Source organism: Rhincodon typus, chromosome 17 (assembly GCF_021869965.1).
Source record: "Rhincodon typus isolate 14 chromosome 17, sRhiTyp1.1, whole genome shotgun sequence".
Lineage (NCBI taxonomy): Eukaryota > Metazoa > Chordata > Chondrichthyes > Orectolobiformes > Rhincodontidae > Rhincodon > Rhincodon typus.
In genome coordinates this window covers 18,146,482-18,160,921 of record NC_063348.1, presented here as the reverse complement: position 1 = coordinate 18,160,921, position 14,440 = coordinate 18,146,482, and positions in this window count along the sequence as shown.

Below are 14,440 nucleotides of genomic sequence, written 5' to 3'. Positions count from 1 at the left end.
GGCCTTCTCCAGGATTCAGACCCAAAGGCAGAGATCTTGCCTTGCAGGAGCTGCCAGTTCTCTATTAAAGGCAGGTGGTAGCTGCTGCTAGTAATGAACCTGGGAAAGGCCTGGTCTCCTGAGTGACTCAAGTTAGTGTGGGTCAGATGGTTCTACAGGTGAGAAATGAGGATGGGACAAGAGAACACGGTGACTTTGTGACCATCGTCCTGCCCAGTACAGGGTCTCTAGATCGGGCAATGAAGCTTTTGAAAGACGGAAACCCGTGGAAGGCCACAGTTTTTGCTGAGCGGCCTTCTGGAGGCACAAGGAAGCCCTGCCGTTCTCAAGGAATCCCTGAGGCGCCACTAAGTTCTAAAGTTGATGGCAATTGGCTCAATAATGACAACCTCCCGTAAGGGACCAAAAGGTGTCTATCCCAGCTTTAACTATGCTCAACTATGGGGACTCCAGACCTCTTTGGCAGCAGAGAATGCCAAAGATTCTCCTATTGGCCACAGCCTCTATTAAGACTTAAAGTCTTTTTTTTTAAACTGAGCTCACAATTAATAAAAATGTTCCTTTGCAGGAAGACTATATTGTGGAACGTGTGATTAGTTCTAAAAAATCACAGTGCCACTCACAGGACCAATAGCTATTTGCAGAAAAGTGTAGAATTCATTGTTTCATAAAGGGAGGCAGCTTTTTGAAAATTCAACTCTAGCTTATCAAAAAAAAACCTTTGCACTATTTTTGATATTCACAACTTCTATAGTAAATTGGCTTAGTTGATCACTCATCCAATATGTAAGCTGCCACATTTTCATTACCACTAATTTTAATGTAACCGAAAGGTTCTATAATAGGTGGATAATTCGCTCTATACAAAAACAGTGAAAAATAACATGCTGAAAATCTGAAATGTAAACAAAAAAGTGCTTGGCAGGTCACTGTGGTGACAGTAATGGAGTTATCTCAGTCAACATCCTTTCTTCAGCGTAGGAAAATGTTAGAAGTGAAATAGGTTTTAAACAAGTACAGACATAGGGAAAGAGGATTGATGTGGAGTGGAAAAGAATAATGGGAAAAGTATGTGATCAGTGGAAGATGGGGGTAATTAACTAACAAAAGGAATGATTGTGCAAGGTAAAATAGGGTAGCTTGCTGCCTAAGTGAATATTATTCCCCTCTTCTTTCTTTTCCCTCTCAAGTTTCTAGAAAATGGATTAAATAGCACAATTGGTGTACTTGGTAAACTGAGAATTGTTTTTCAATTTCTCATATACAAACACCAACACAGACAACATATGCATCTTCTATCTTTTGTCGCAAATTGAGTTTTTAAATAAATCTCTCTCCCTATTCTCACCACCTGTCTGTAATTTCCCCCATTCCCTCCACTTATTGGTTCTGACTTTGTAAAGACCACAACCACAACCACAGTTTTTAAAAAAAGACACAGAAAAAGGATTTTTTTTTTGCACTATATTAAACACAGAGAGGATGGGAACATTTTGCAACACAAACATGCATACTGTCACGACTCACTAGAAAGTGCACTGTAAAATTGAGCCCCACTGTTCCCTGAGTTGCCACAAATGTAACAATTTGATTAAGTCACCAAGTTTCCCAAATTCCATTTAATTACTCCGGTTAAAAGAGTATGTTCACCAGGTTTGTGTACTTAACAAGAAAGAACTGCTAATTGTGGACAAATTGTCTTCAACTAATGCCACAAAGATAATATGAATTGCTAATTTATAATTCTATAACTTAAACTCAATTCCTTCCCAAATAATCCCCTCACATACCAGACAGACATGAAAGATAGATAACACATGGATACTAAGGGTGGACAAAGGAGAAAAATATCAGGGAAAAACATTTCAGTACCAGTGCAGGCTACAGAATTCAATGACATCCTTTATTGCTTCATTTTGATTTTTTGAGGTTGCCACAAGATTGTTCCTACACTGATATTCAGTCTTTCATTCATTTGTGAGAGTTCACCCTTCTGATGTCTCTGAATCTGTTTTATCCCTCCTTCAACAGGTAAGAAGAAGCTAGCTCTGATATTTGTTTAGGTTTTTTTGGAAAAGTACCTGATTAGTCTTTGTATTCTAGATTTATCTTCTTATGTTCATTATAGTATTCATTAATGACTTGGATAATGACATAAAGAGTCTGAGGAAAGGTCACCGGACCCGAAGCGGTAACTCTGTTTTTTTCCTTCACAGATGCTGCCAGACCTGCTGAGCTTTTCCAGCAACTTTGCTTTTGATCCTGATTTACAGCATCTGCAGTTCTTTTGGTTTTTACTTTTTATCAAGTATCCAAATTTGCTGATGACACAAGTTGGGTGGCATTATAGACAACAACATAAAGTTGCAACAGGATATTGGTAGATTAGATAAATGGGCAAAGCTGTGGCAGATTAATTTTAATATAAACAAGTGTGAGGTTATCTATTTTATACCGAAAAAGGATAGATCAGAGTATTTTTTAGAATGTACAAAGTTAAATACAGTGGATATCCAAGGAAATTTGGGGATTCAGATGGATAACTTAAAATCCCATGAACAGGTGCAGCATATAGTTAAGAAGGCTAATGGAATGCTAGCTTTCATATCTAAAGAGCTGGAGTATAAGGATCCAGATGTTATGCTGCAATTATACAAAATCCTAGTTAGGGTCCACTTAGAGTACTGTGAGCCAATGTTTTGCCCTTGGAGGGAGTTTAATGCAAGTTTACAAAGCTGATACCTGGACTTCAGGGGTTATGTTATAAGGAGTAATAAGACAAATTAGACCTTTATTCCCTAGAATTCAGAAGGTGAAGGGGTAATCTAATCGAGGTTTTTGGGATATTAACAAGGAGAGACAAGGTAAATAAAGACAAACTATTTCCACTGGTTGAAGATTCTAGAGGAGCATAGTCTACGAATTAGAGCCAGGCCGTTTAGGAGAGATGTTAGAAAGCACTTTTACATGCCAAGAGTAGTGGAGGTTTAGAACTTTCTTCCTCAAATGGTGGTCAATGTTAATTCAATTGTTAAATTTAAATCTGAGACAAATTTTTATTAAGCAAGGGCATCAAAAGATATGGGTTCAAGGCAGGCACATGGAGTTAGGCCACAGATCAGCCATAATCTTATTGAATGGCACAGCAGGTTTGAGGGGGTGAATAGCCTCCGCCTGTTCCTATGTTCGTATGCCTTCCTGAAGGAGGATGGCTGTTACCCCAATGTCACTCACTTCAATGACTGTTCAAATGCTTGCTTAAAATTAGGAGCTGCAAGCACAAACTTAATAAAATGGCCATCAGCTTTTCAAAGCTGCCTGGCATTTCTCAGTTCATACTACCCTTTACTTTTTGCTGTAGTAGGACTGTCCGTAGCACAGTTTCCGTACTTGGGACAAACATTCGGTAGAATCCTCCAATTCCCAAGAACTTCATGATTTCATGTTTCATTGTGGGACTGAGGAACTTTGCTACTGCTTGTAGCTTTGAGCCCTGGGTAGTACTTGTCCTTATCCCACCCTACCCGTATCTGTGCAATTTTTCAGCTGGTGTATCGGGTAGGAGTTAGCTCTAGTTGCTACATTGACTTTCCAGTAGTCAGTGCAGAGCCTTGAGGAGCAGCCTGGCTTGGGCACGCTCACAAAACTGGGAAGCTCCAGTATGCTCTGTTAATTGGTGCTCCAGCATGGAGTTAATCTCTTGAAGCTGAGCAAGTTTTTGTACTTGACCGAAGAACAGTTGCTTTATAGCTGGGGCCACTCCCACATCCACCTCATGCTGAGCTAGGTAGGTGACTATGTTTGCTCTATCGGTTAGCTGCATAGGAAAGGGTTCAGTTTGGGCCCCACCCATATCTTCTTCCAATTCATCCCCAATACTACCCTCATACTCTAGGTCAGTAGCAATGGGACAGATCATTACCTGCTTGTCCTTTACTTGGTGATATTGATTTAGCCTGTTGACATGATACAGTTTCCTGCGTTAGCGAGCTACTTTGCTAATCTATATGGGCAACCAAGGGTTCACCTGGTTCCATGTGTACACATGAGGTCAGAGATAGGAATGTAAAAGCCTTAAGGCGGCAGGTAGACTTCATTTACCTGGCAAACACCTCCTCTCCCAGCTTAAAGATTCTGGCTGTAACACGTTTTTACATCACTTTTACATCTGGGAAATCTTAAAGTGTTCTCAAGCCGTATGAGAGTTACAGCCTCATGAGAGTTGCACTTCGAGCTTTATGTAGTAAACTAACGTGGCAACTTTCTCATTCTGTTCTATATATTTTCTCATCAACTGGTTCAGAGGTCTCCAAAGGTGGATAGGCTATGCTAAATTGCCCCATAGTATCCAGGGATGAGCAGGCTAGGGGGATGAGCCATGGGAAATGCAGGGTTTTTAGGGATAGGGTAGATCGGTAGGTCTGGGTGGGATGCTGTTCAGAGGGTCAGTGTGAACTCGATAGGCCAAATGGCCTGCTTCCACATTGTAAGAATTCTTTCATTCTAAGTTATTATGCACCTCTGAAGCAGGTGGGACTTGAACCTGAGCCTCCTGGCTCAAAGGCAGCTTATTCTGTTCTAAAAACCTCTTCTTGATTACCTTCAGAGGCTTTTGCACTTGGTGCCTGTAAGCTAATTCAAATGGAGTAAAGCTGAGGACTCATTGGGGGAATGTCTGGTGACAAAAGGAATTAAGTCTAGTCCCTTATCCCAAATATGGGGGTACCAGGGACAGTACACTCATCATGTTTTTTAAGAGTCTGGTGGTACTCCTGCTCCTATTCTTTTTTCTCATTAAAGGGGTAGATAGATTTTTGAAATATTGGGAGCGTGAAAGAGGAGTTGAAGCCTGGGGCAGATCAGCCATTAACTTGTTGAGTAGTTGGACAGGCTTGAGGGGCTGAATGGCTTACTCTTGATCCTATTTGTTATGTTTGTATGTTCCAGCACCCCCTGGCACAGAGGGTGATATGCTAAAGACTTCAGCAGGGTCCCACCCAAGTTACCCATAACTTCCTGGAATAGTTTGGATGTCAAATTTAAGCTCTGATCTGAGTGCGCCAATAATACTGGTTAAAGAATTGCGTCAATTCCCTCACCACTGTCTTGGTTAATATGGTTCTCATGTGAACAGCCTCTGGGAATTGGGTAGCCACATCAATGGTGGTAAGGATATACTGGTAACCAGTGTGCTGATGCCTGTTGTAATGATACTATGATTTTAGGTCTGGTGGGCATCTGTTTAAATTTGTTCAAGTGTTGCCTAGGTTTGACAAGAAGGATGTGGAAGCCTTTTTCAAATCGTTTGAGAAAGTAGCTAAACAAATGAAATGGCTGGTGACCATGTGGATGTTGTTGATCCAAACAAAGCTGGTCGGTAGAGCGAGTGAGGTATTTGCATTACTATCAGACGAAATATCTGAGGAGTGTGATGAGGTGAAAAATGCCATCCTGCATGCATATGAGCTAGTACCAGAAGCCTACAGACAACATTTTAGGAATCTAAGGAGAGAACCTAGTCAAATGTACATTGAGGTTGAAAGGATCAAATGAAGTAATTTTGACAGGTGGATAACGGCATTGAAAATAGATCAAGTATATGATGCCCATAGAAAGATAATTATTTTTGCAGGAGTTCAAAAATTCACTTCCTGACGTAGTGAGAACTCATGTAGAAAAGAGGAGAGGTAAAACTATAAGGTTAGCAGCAGAAATGGCAGATGATTATGAGTTAGTTCATAAATCAAAGTTTGGATTCCAACATCAGTTTCAATCTGTGAGAGATAGAAACTGGGGAAAAGAGAAATCCTCAGGTGGTAAAGGGAAAAGAGATCTCATTGAAGATAGTAATGATAGCTTACCACAGGGTAAAAAGGAAGCCCATGAGGAAGAAAGAGAAGTAAAAAAGCTCGGGTGTTTTTACTGTAATAAAGTAAATCACATGAAGTTGCAGTGTCGGTGGTTTAGAAAAAGCACTGGGAAGATGGATATGGGAAAACAGGATAAGCCAGTGAGTTTTGTTGAAGTGGTAGAGGAAAATACAGTGGAAGCAAAAAAGCTGCAAAAGAATGTACAACCTGGTCAGGGGTTGGTTGAAAAGAACATGTCCGATCTCTTTAAAGATTACTTTGGTGAGTAAGGTTTCCTCGTGTGTCAGGAGGAGCAAAACAAACAAACAAAGAACAAAGAAAATTACAGCACAGGAACAGGCCCTTCGGCCCTCCAAGGCTGCGCTGATCCAGATCCTCTATCTAAACCTGTCGCCTATTTTCCAAGGATCTGTATCCCTCTGGTCCCTGCCCATTCATGTATCTGTCTAGATACATCTTAAATGACGCTATTGTGCCCGCCTCTACCACCTCCACTGACAACGCGTTCCAGGCACCCACCACCCTCTGCATAAAGAACTTTCCACGCATATCTCCCTTAAACTTTTCCCCTCTCACCTTGAAATCGTGACCCCCAGTAATTGAGACCCCCACTCTGGGAAAAAGCTTCTTGCTATCCACCCTGTCTATACCTCTCATGATTTTGTAGACCGCAATCAGGTCCCCCCTCAACCTCTGTCTTTCTAATGTAAATAATCCTAATCTACTCAACCTCTCTTCATAGCTAGCACCCTCCATACCAGGCAACATCCTGGTGAACCTCCTCTGCACCCTCTCCAAAGCATTCACATCCTTTTGGTAATGTGGCAACCAGAACTGTACGCAGTATTCCAAATGTGGTCGAACCAAAGTCCTATACAACTGCAACATGACCTGCCAACTCTTGTACTCAATACCCCGTCCGATGAATGCAAGCATGCTGTATGCCTTCTTGACCACTCTATCGACCTGCGTTGCCACCTTCAGGGTACAATGGACCTGAATACCCAAATCTCTCTGTGCATCAATTTTCCCTAGGGCTTTTCCATTTACCACATAGTTGAGTCTTGAATTGGATCTTCCGAAATGCATCACCTCGCATTTGCCTGGATTGAACTCCATCTGCCATTTCTCCACCCAACTCTCTAATCTATCTATATTCTGCTGCATTCTCCGACAGTCCCCTTCACTATCTGCTACTCCACCAATCTTAGTGTCATCTGCAAACTTGCTAATCAGACCATCTATACCTTCCTCCAGATCATTTATGTATATCACAAACAACAGTGGTCCCAACATGGATCCCTGTGGAACATCACTGGTCACAATTCTCCATTTTGAAAAACTCCCTTCCACTACAACTCTCTGTCTCCTGTTGCCCAGCCAGTTCTCCATCCATCTAGCTAGTACACCCTGGACCCCATGCGACTTCGCTTTCTCCATCAGCCTACCATGGGGAACCTTATCAAATGCCTTACTGAAGTCCATGTATATGACATCTACAGCCCTTCCCTCATCTATCAACTTTGTCACTTCCTCAAAGAATTCCATCAAATTGGTAAGACATGACCTTCCCTGCACAAAACCATGCTGCCTGTCACTAATAAGCCCATTTTCTTCCAAATGTAAATAGATCCTATCCCTCAGTATCTTCTCCAGCACCTTTCCCACCACTGACATTAGGCTCACCGGTCTATAATTACCTGGATTATCCTTGCTACCCTTCTTAAACAAAGGGACAACATTAGCAATTCTCCAGTCCTCCGGGACCTCACCCGTGCTCAAGGATGCTGCAAAGATATCTGTTAAGGCCCCAGCTATTTCCTCTCTCGCTTCCTCAGTAACCAGGTAAAGAAGGTAAACCTGCTTTACCAGCAGGTAAAGAAATAATAATTTTAAGAGATACAGGAGCAAGTCAATCTTTGATGGTGACAGATGAGGAGACATATAATTCAGAAGGAGTCTTGCAAGAAAAAGTGGTAATATGTGGAATTTATGGTGAGAAGAACAGCACTTCATTCTGTAAAGTGAGGTTGGAGAGTCTAGTGATAATTGGTGAAGTTGTGGTCGGAGTAATAGAGAAATTCTTGGTTCTGAAGATACAGTTTATCCTTGGTAATGGTATAGGTGGCCCCCAGGTGGGAGTGATGTCTACTGTGGTTGAAAAATCAGTAGTAAATCAGGCAACTGAGGTGTTAGAGGAGGTATATCCTGGGGTTTTTCCTGACAGTGTGGTAACAAGGTCACAAAGCCACAGGTGGAAACAGGAAGAGAAATAAAGGAATAAAGATAAAGAAGTTGAAAGTCAATTATCAGATACTATGTTTGATCAAATGCTTGAGGAAAAAGCAAGAACAGATGGAGGGCAAAGTGGATATTTTTCGTTCAGAGAAATTAGCTGAATTGCAATTGAAAGATTAAAAACTAAAGTGGTTGTATCAAAAAGCATACACAGTAGAAGAATGAGTTTGTCCCAGAATGTTACTATTTTAAAAATGAAGTCTTGATGAGGAAATTGAGATGATACTTTGGCTTTAAAAGGTGTATTTTGTCCTTTTGTTTTTATGAAGAGAGGCTAAGTCGGAGGTGAAGGACAGTCTGCTCAGAGCCTATAAATAAAGTGTGAGGCCTTGGGTTTTATTTTAAATTTGGAACAATAAGAGCAGCCTGAATGGGTGGGGTCAAGCTCCCACAGAACTAGGGTTTTGAGGTTGTTTGGTCTGGTCCATTCAGGCAGATGAGAAATGGGGTATTTCCAGTGAGTTATAGAAAAGAGGTGTTGCAGGTAGCACATGAGTTCCAGTAGGAGGTCATTTAGGACTTAGGAAAACTCAAGCAAAATACAAAAACATTTTTTTTGGCCTGGACTACATAAGGATGTGGTTGACTTTTGCTGAACATGTCATGCATGTCAGGTAATTAGAAAGTGATAAAACCAGCACCCTTAAAACCTATTCCAACATTTGAGGAATCTTTTACAAGAGTCTTAATTGATTGTGTAGGACCCCTGCCTAAAACAAAATAGGGAATCAATATTTGTTGACCATAATGTATTTTCAGAGACCATTCCATTATGTAATATCATGGCTAAAAGGATCATAGAAGAGTTACACAGTTTTTTTTTTACAAGATATGGACTACCCACAGTAACACAATTGGACCAAAGATCAAATTTTGCATCAAAGTTATTCAAGGAATTTATGGATATCTTAGGAATAAAACAATTTAAATCCACTGCATTCCATCCAGAATCACAGGGAGTGTTAGAATGGTGGCATCAAATTTTAAAGACCATGTTGAGGGCTTGTAGTCAAGACTATCCAAGGATTGGGATAAAGGAATTCCATTTGCACCGTTGGCATTTAGGGATGCACCTAATGAATCAACTAAATTCAGTTCTTTTGAATTAGTTTTTGCAGGACCATTAAAATTAGTTAAGGAGAAATTGATTTTTTTTAGATTTCAGAGACCGCATATTTGGATTATGTGTCAAATTTTAGGGTGAGTTGGCTATACAGCATTTAAACGTTGCACAGCATGTGACAAAACAGGAAGCAAACAAGAAATCAAAAATTCAAAGAATATTAAGTGAGGCAAAGTATTTGATAAGAACGCCAGATAGAAAGAAATGTCAGAGTGTCAGGGGAATATGCTCAAAAGGTACTTTGAGAGGGAAGGAAAGCAAGATAAGAATGTGTATCTGGTTACAACGCAGAGTGAATAATCAGGTTCAGATCCTTCTGAATTGGACAATCCTCAAATTAATTTGGACAAATAAAGAAGTTCTGAAAAATTGAGATAAATTATGAGTTACCTTCCAAAGAAAAATAAAAATGACCTGAAAGAGTTGTTGCAATCTCATGGGGAAATATGTGGGAATAAGCTGATAAGTACTATACTGATTACACATGATGTAGATATAGGAATTGCTGTTTGAATTAAGCAACATGCTTGTAGACTTAACCCTTAAAAATGGCACAGATTCAAAAAGAGATTGAATGCGTGATCAAAGATAATATAATCAAAGTGAATTGCAGTGAATGGAACTCACACACAGACACACACAGAGATGGTGCCAAAACTAGATGGTACCCAATGATTATGTGTGAACTATTGTAAAGTCAAAGCAGTTACAAAATCTGATTCATCTTATTCCATGTTTGGAAGACTATTGAGAAGTGGGGCAAGCAACTTACATTTCAAAGTTGGACTTACTTAGAGGATACTGGCATGTATCTTTATCTGAAAGAGTGAAGGAAATTTCAGCTTTTCTGACACCAAATGGACTACACCAGTTTAAAGTCATGCCATTTGGTATGAAAAATATGTCAGCCACATTTCTAAGACTAATCAATAAGGTAATTTTGGGATTACCCAATTGTGTGGCGTAAGTAGATAATCCGGTGATTTTTTAGTCACACATGGAAGGAACATTTGGAGCATCTATCGGAATTGTTCAATCAACTTCGGAAGGCGGGTTTAGTGATAAACCTGGCTAAGAGTGAGTTTGCAAAAGCCCAAGTCACATTCCTAGGCCATGTTATTGGACATGGACAGATGGCCCCGTGAGATGTGAAAACATACATTATTGGGGAGTTTCCCGTACTATCGACAAAGTGGAAGTACTATGATTCCTTGCACTGAGTATTTTTTATCTTAAGTTCATACTGAATTTTAGCAGTGTGGTTGCTCCACTGACTTACTTGTTAAAGAAGTGCAGAAAATCTCAACCATTGGAGCAATGTCAGAAGGCATTTGACAGCCTGATAGCTGTGATAACCACTGCCCAGTGTTAGCCACACCTGTTGGTGCTGTACTCGTGCAAGAAGACCATGAGAAGATAGAAAGACCTATGGGGTATTTTTCCAGAAAATTGAATACTCATCAACAGAGATATTCCATGATTGAAAAGGAGATGTTGAGCTTGGTATTGGCGTGGCAACATTTCAACATTTATATCACCAATTATAGAGACAATTGCATGTACTGATCATAACCCCTTTAAGTTTTTGGAAAAATTTAAGGACAAAATACCAGACTGTTTAGATGAAGCATATTATTGCAACCATTCAATTTGAAAATTATACAGGTGGCAGGATGAGAGGATGTAATTGCTGATGCATTGTCACAACTTTGATGAAGGAAGATGGAAGCATTCAATGGTGGGAAGAAACAGACTGAGATGGACTATAGTAGTGAATGTTTGCATGCTCAGAGTCAATGTATTATATATGTATTGTAGTGTACTAACGGAGTAAAACTAAAAATTTTCTAAAAATGGAGAATATGTACCCTGATAAATCCCATTGGTTTTTCCTGTTTCTTGGCCTCGCTTTTTATTTCAGCATCACACTTTGTACCTTGAGGAGAGCTCCCAGCATTTCCCTTTCTCCCATGGATGCTCAGTTTTCAGTCACTGTCCTAACCTCTATCCTTCCCTGTTGGTTGGAGGTGACTTTGGAAAAGTTTCTTCACGAACAGGGGTTTGTGAATCTGCTGATCACTCTCCCCTTTGACAATATTCTGCACCCTCTCTGAGATATCTTTGATCCTGGCAGAATGGAGGCAACACACCATTCCAATGTCTCATTGTCAGCTGCAGAAACGTCTGCCTGTGCCTCTGACTAGACAGTCCCCTATCACAATTGATCGCTTGGAACCTGATACACCCCTCGTTATATTAGGGCCAGTCTCGGTACCAGAAACCTGGCCATCAGTGCTCCAAGTTTAATCAAGAGACAGATCTCAATAAAACATATAATCAGAAAAGAACCCACTCTACTCACTATTGTAGATTTACCAAAAAAAAGTAAGGTTACATGTTAAGAAACTACTCAGTTGCTCCCCTACTATGAGCTTTCCCACATAGGTTTCTTCAAGGTCAGCTATGAATTTTGCTGTTTGTTAATTTTTATTAGAACGAATTCTGATGTCCAGAGATACTTGAAATCAAACAGCAAAGGCAGTAGCTGTGCAGATTCACTGCTGGCTCAGACAGCTGTGCAGGTTTATTTCTCCGTTTGATTCACTTACCATGTGGTCACTGCCTTTGTCTGTCTTCCTACTTTTTAAAGTGACGTTGTTTTGATCTTTTTATTTCCTGAAGTTCAAAAACAATGCAACAGCTTACAAAACAGTAATTACTCCTCCTAGAATTCAAGGAAATCAGCTCCAACACTGAAAGTACCTCAAAAAAGGAGCAGCTCTAATAGCCACAACTTTTTCCCCTCCTCCATCTTGGATGTTCTCTGGCCCTCAGCCAATCGATATTTCTGGTTAAGTTCATGGCATCCAATGGGATCCCTGATGCCATACATGGAAGTTGCTGGGGCTGCCCTTGACATCCATCCTCTGATGTGTCAAGGGCACACCCCCCCCCCCCCCCCCCCCTCCATACATGGTCATGGTAGGAACCCATGACTCCGGCAAGTCTTCTCGTCAAAGACTCCAAAAGACAAACCAGTCTCCACTTCAGTGCACATATGTGCTTGTCCTTGCCTGCCTTTGTCTGGTCTGGATGCTTTCTTCTTCACCTGTCCTGAAAGTCTCATCAGGCCTGGCTGCTCAAAAGTTTCTGGTTTCAGGACCAGCCGTTCAGGCCCCGGGTCATCTGGCCTCAGGGGAGATGAATTGGCTCCTCTTTTTCATTCTCCCACCTCCTTGGTTAGTCTCAAGAAGTTTAATTTATAAACGATCCTTCCCCTTTCTCCCGGTCCAAATAAATTTCTGTTTTAAAACGAGCCAATTTAACAAGGCTCCCTTGAGTTAACAAAAGGGAAAGTTTATTAGTTCTTAAACATGAGAATTAATAGTGTAAGACACATACACACAGTTTAGAAAGGAGAAGTGAGTCCAAAAAAGATAAAAGTTAATTGATTCATCATATGGTTCATTCAAGAAGAGGAAATAGTGAAATGTTGATAGTCAAACAATGATCTTTAGATTCTTGGCTTTGCAGGTTGTTTAAAATTCTTTTGTCCTGTTTCCTCTTGAATGACTTCCTGGCTAGTTAATCTCTAGTCTTTTACCTGCAAAGGGTGGATTCTTCTTCATTTGTGACCTTCAGAGCATACTAGCACTTGAACCCCATCTAGTACACACAAGCACACACTCAGCTCAGTAGCAGAATTTCTTCTGCTAGTACATTACAGAAGAAGAGGTGCTGGAAGTCTTAAAATGTATAAAGGTAGATAAATCCCTGGGATCTGATCAGGTGTATCCCAGGACATTGAGGGAAGCTAAGAAAGAAATTACAAGGCTTCTAGCAGATAGATTTGTATCATCGACAGCCATGGTTGAGGTCCTGGAAGATTGGAGAGTGGTTAATGTTGTGCCATTATTTAAGAAAGGTTGCATGGAAAAGCCAAACCACAAGGAAAGGCTGCAAGAAAAACTACAGACTAATGAGCCTGATGTTGGTGCTGGGTAAGTTGTTGGAGGGGATTCTGAGAGACAAGATCCAAATGCATCTGGAAAGGCAAGGGCTGATTAGGGATAGTCAGTTTTTTGAAGAGGTGACCAAGAAGATAGATGAATGCAGAGTGGTAGACATTGTCTACATGGACTTCAGCAAGGCTTTTGACAAGGTTCGCATGGTAGATCACATGGGATCCAGGGAGAGCTAGCTAATTGGTAACAAAATTGGCTTGATGGTAGGAGAAAGAGGGTGATGGTAGAGGGTTGTTGTTCAGACTTGAGGCCTATGACCAACGGGTGTGCCACAAAGATTAGTGCTAGGCTTGCTGTTGTTTGTCATTTATGTAAACAATTTGGATGAGAATACTGGGGGGATGGTTAGTGAGTTTGCAGATGACACCAAAAGTGGTGGTATAGTGGACAGTGAAGAATGCTAAGAGTAAAGCAGAATCTGGATCAACTGGGCCAGTGGGTCAAAGAATGGCAGATGGAGTTTAATTTGGATAAATGAGAGGTAGTGGATTTTGGTAAGACAAACCAGGGTAAAACTTGCACTTAATGGTAGGGCCCTGGGGAGTGTTGATGAACAGAGAGACTAAGGGGTGCAGGTACTTCGTTCCATCAAAATGGTGTCACGTAAACAGAGTGGTGAAGAAGACTTCTGGCATGTTTGCCTTCATTAGTCACCACACTCAATACAGGAGTTGGGACATTGTGTTGTGGGTGTGCAGGACATTGGTAAGGCCACATTTGGAGCACTGCGTACAGTTTCAGTCACCCTGTTTATAGGAAGGATGTTATTAAACTGGAAAAGGTGCTAAAAATATTTACAAGGATGTTACCGAGCCTGGTGGGTTTGAACTATAGGGAGAGACTGGATAGCTTATTTTCCCTGGAGCATAAGAGGCTAACAGGTGACCTTATACAGGTTTATAAAATCATGAGGGGCATATATAAGATAGATAGTCAAGGTCTTTTCCCCAGAGTAGGGGAATCCAAAATGAGAGGGCATAGGTTTTAGGTGAAATGGGAAATATTTAAAAGAGATCTGAATGGCAACTTTTTCACACAGAGGGTGATGCGTATTTGAACAAGCTGCCAGAGGAAGTGGTAGAGGCGAATACAATTGCAACATTTAAAAGACATTTGGACAGGTA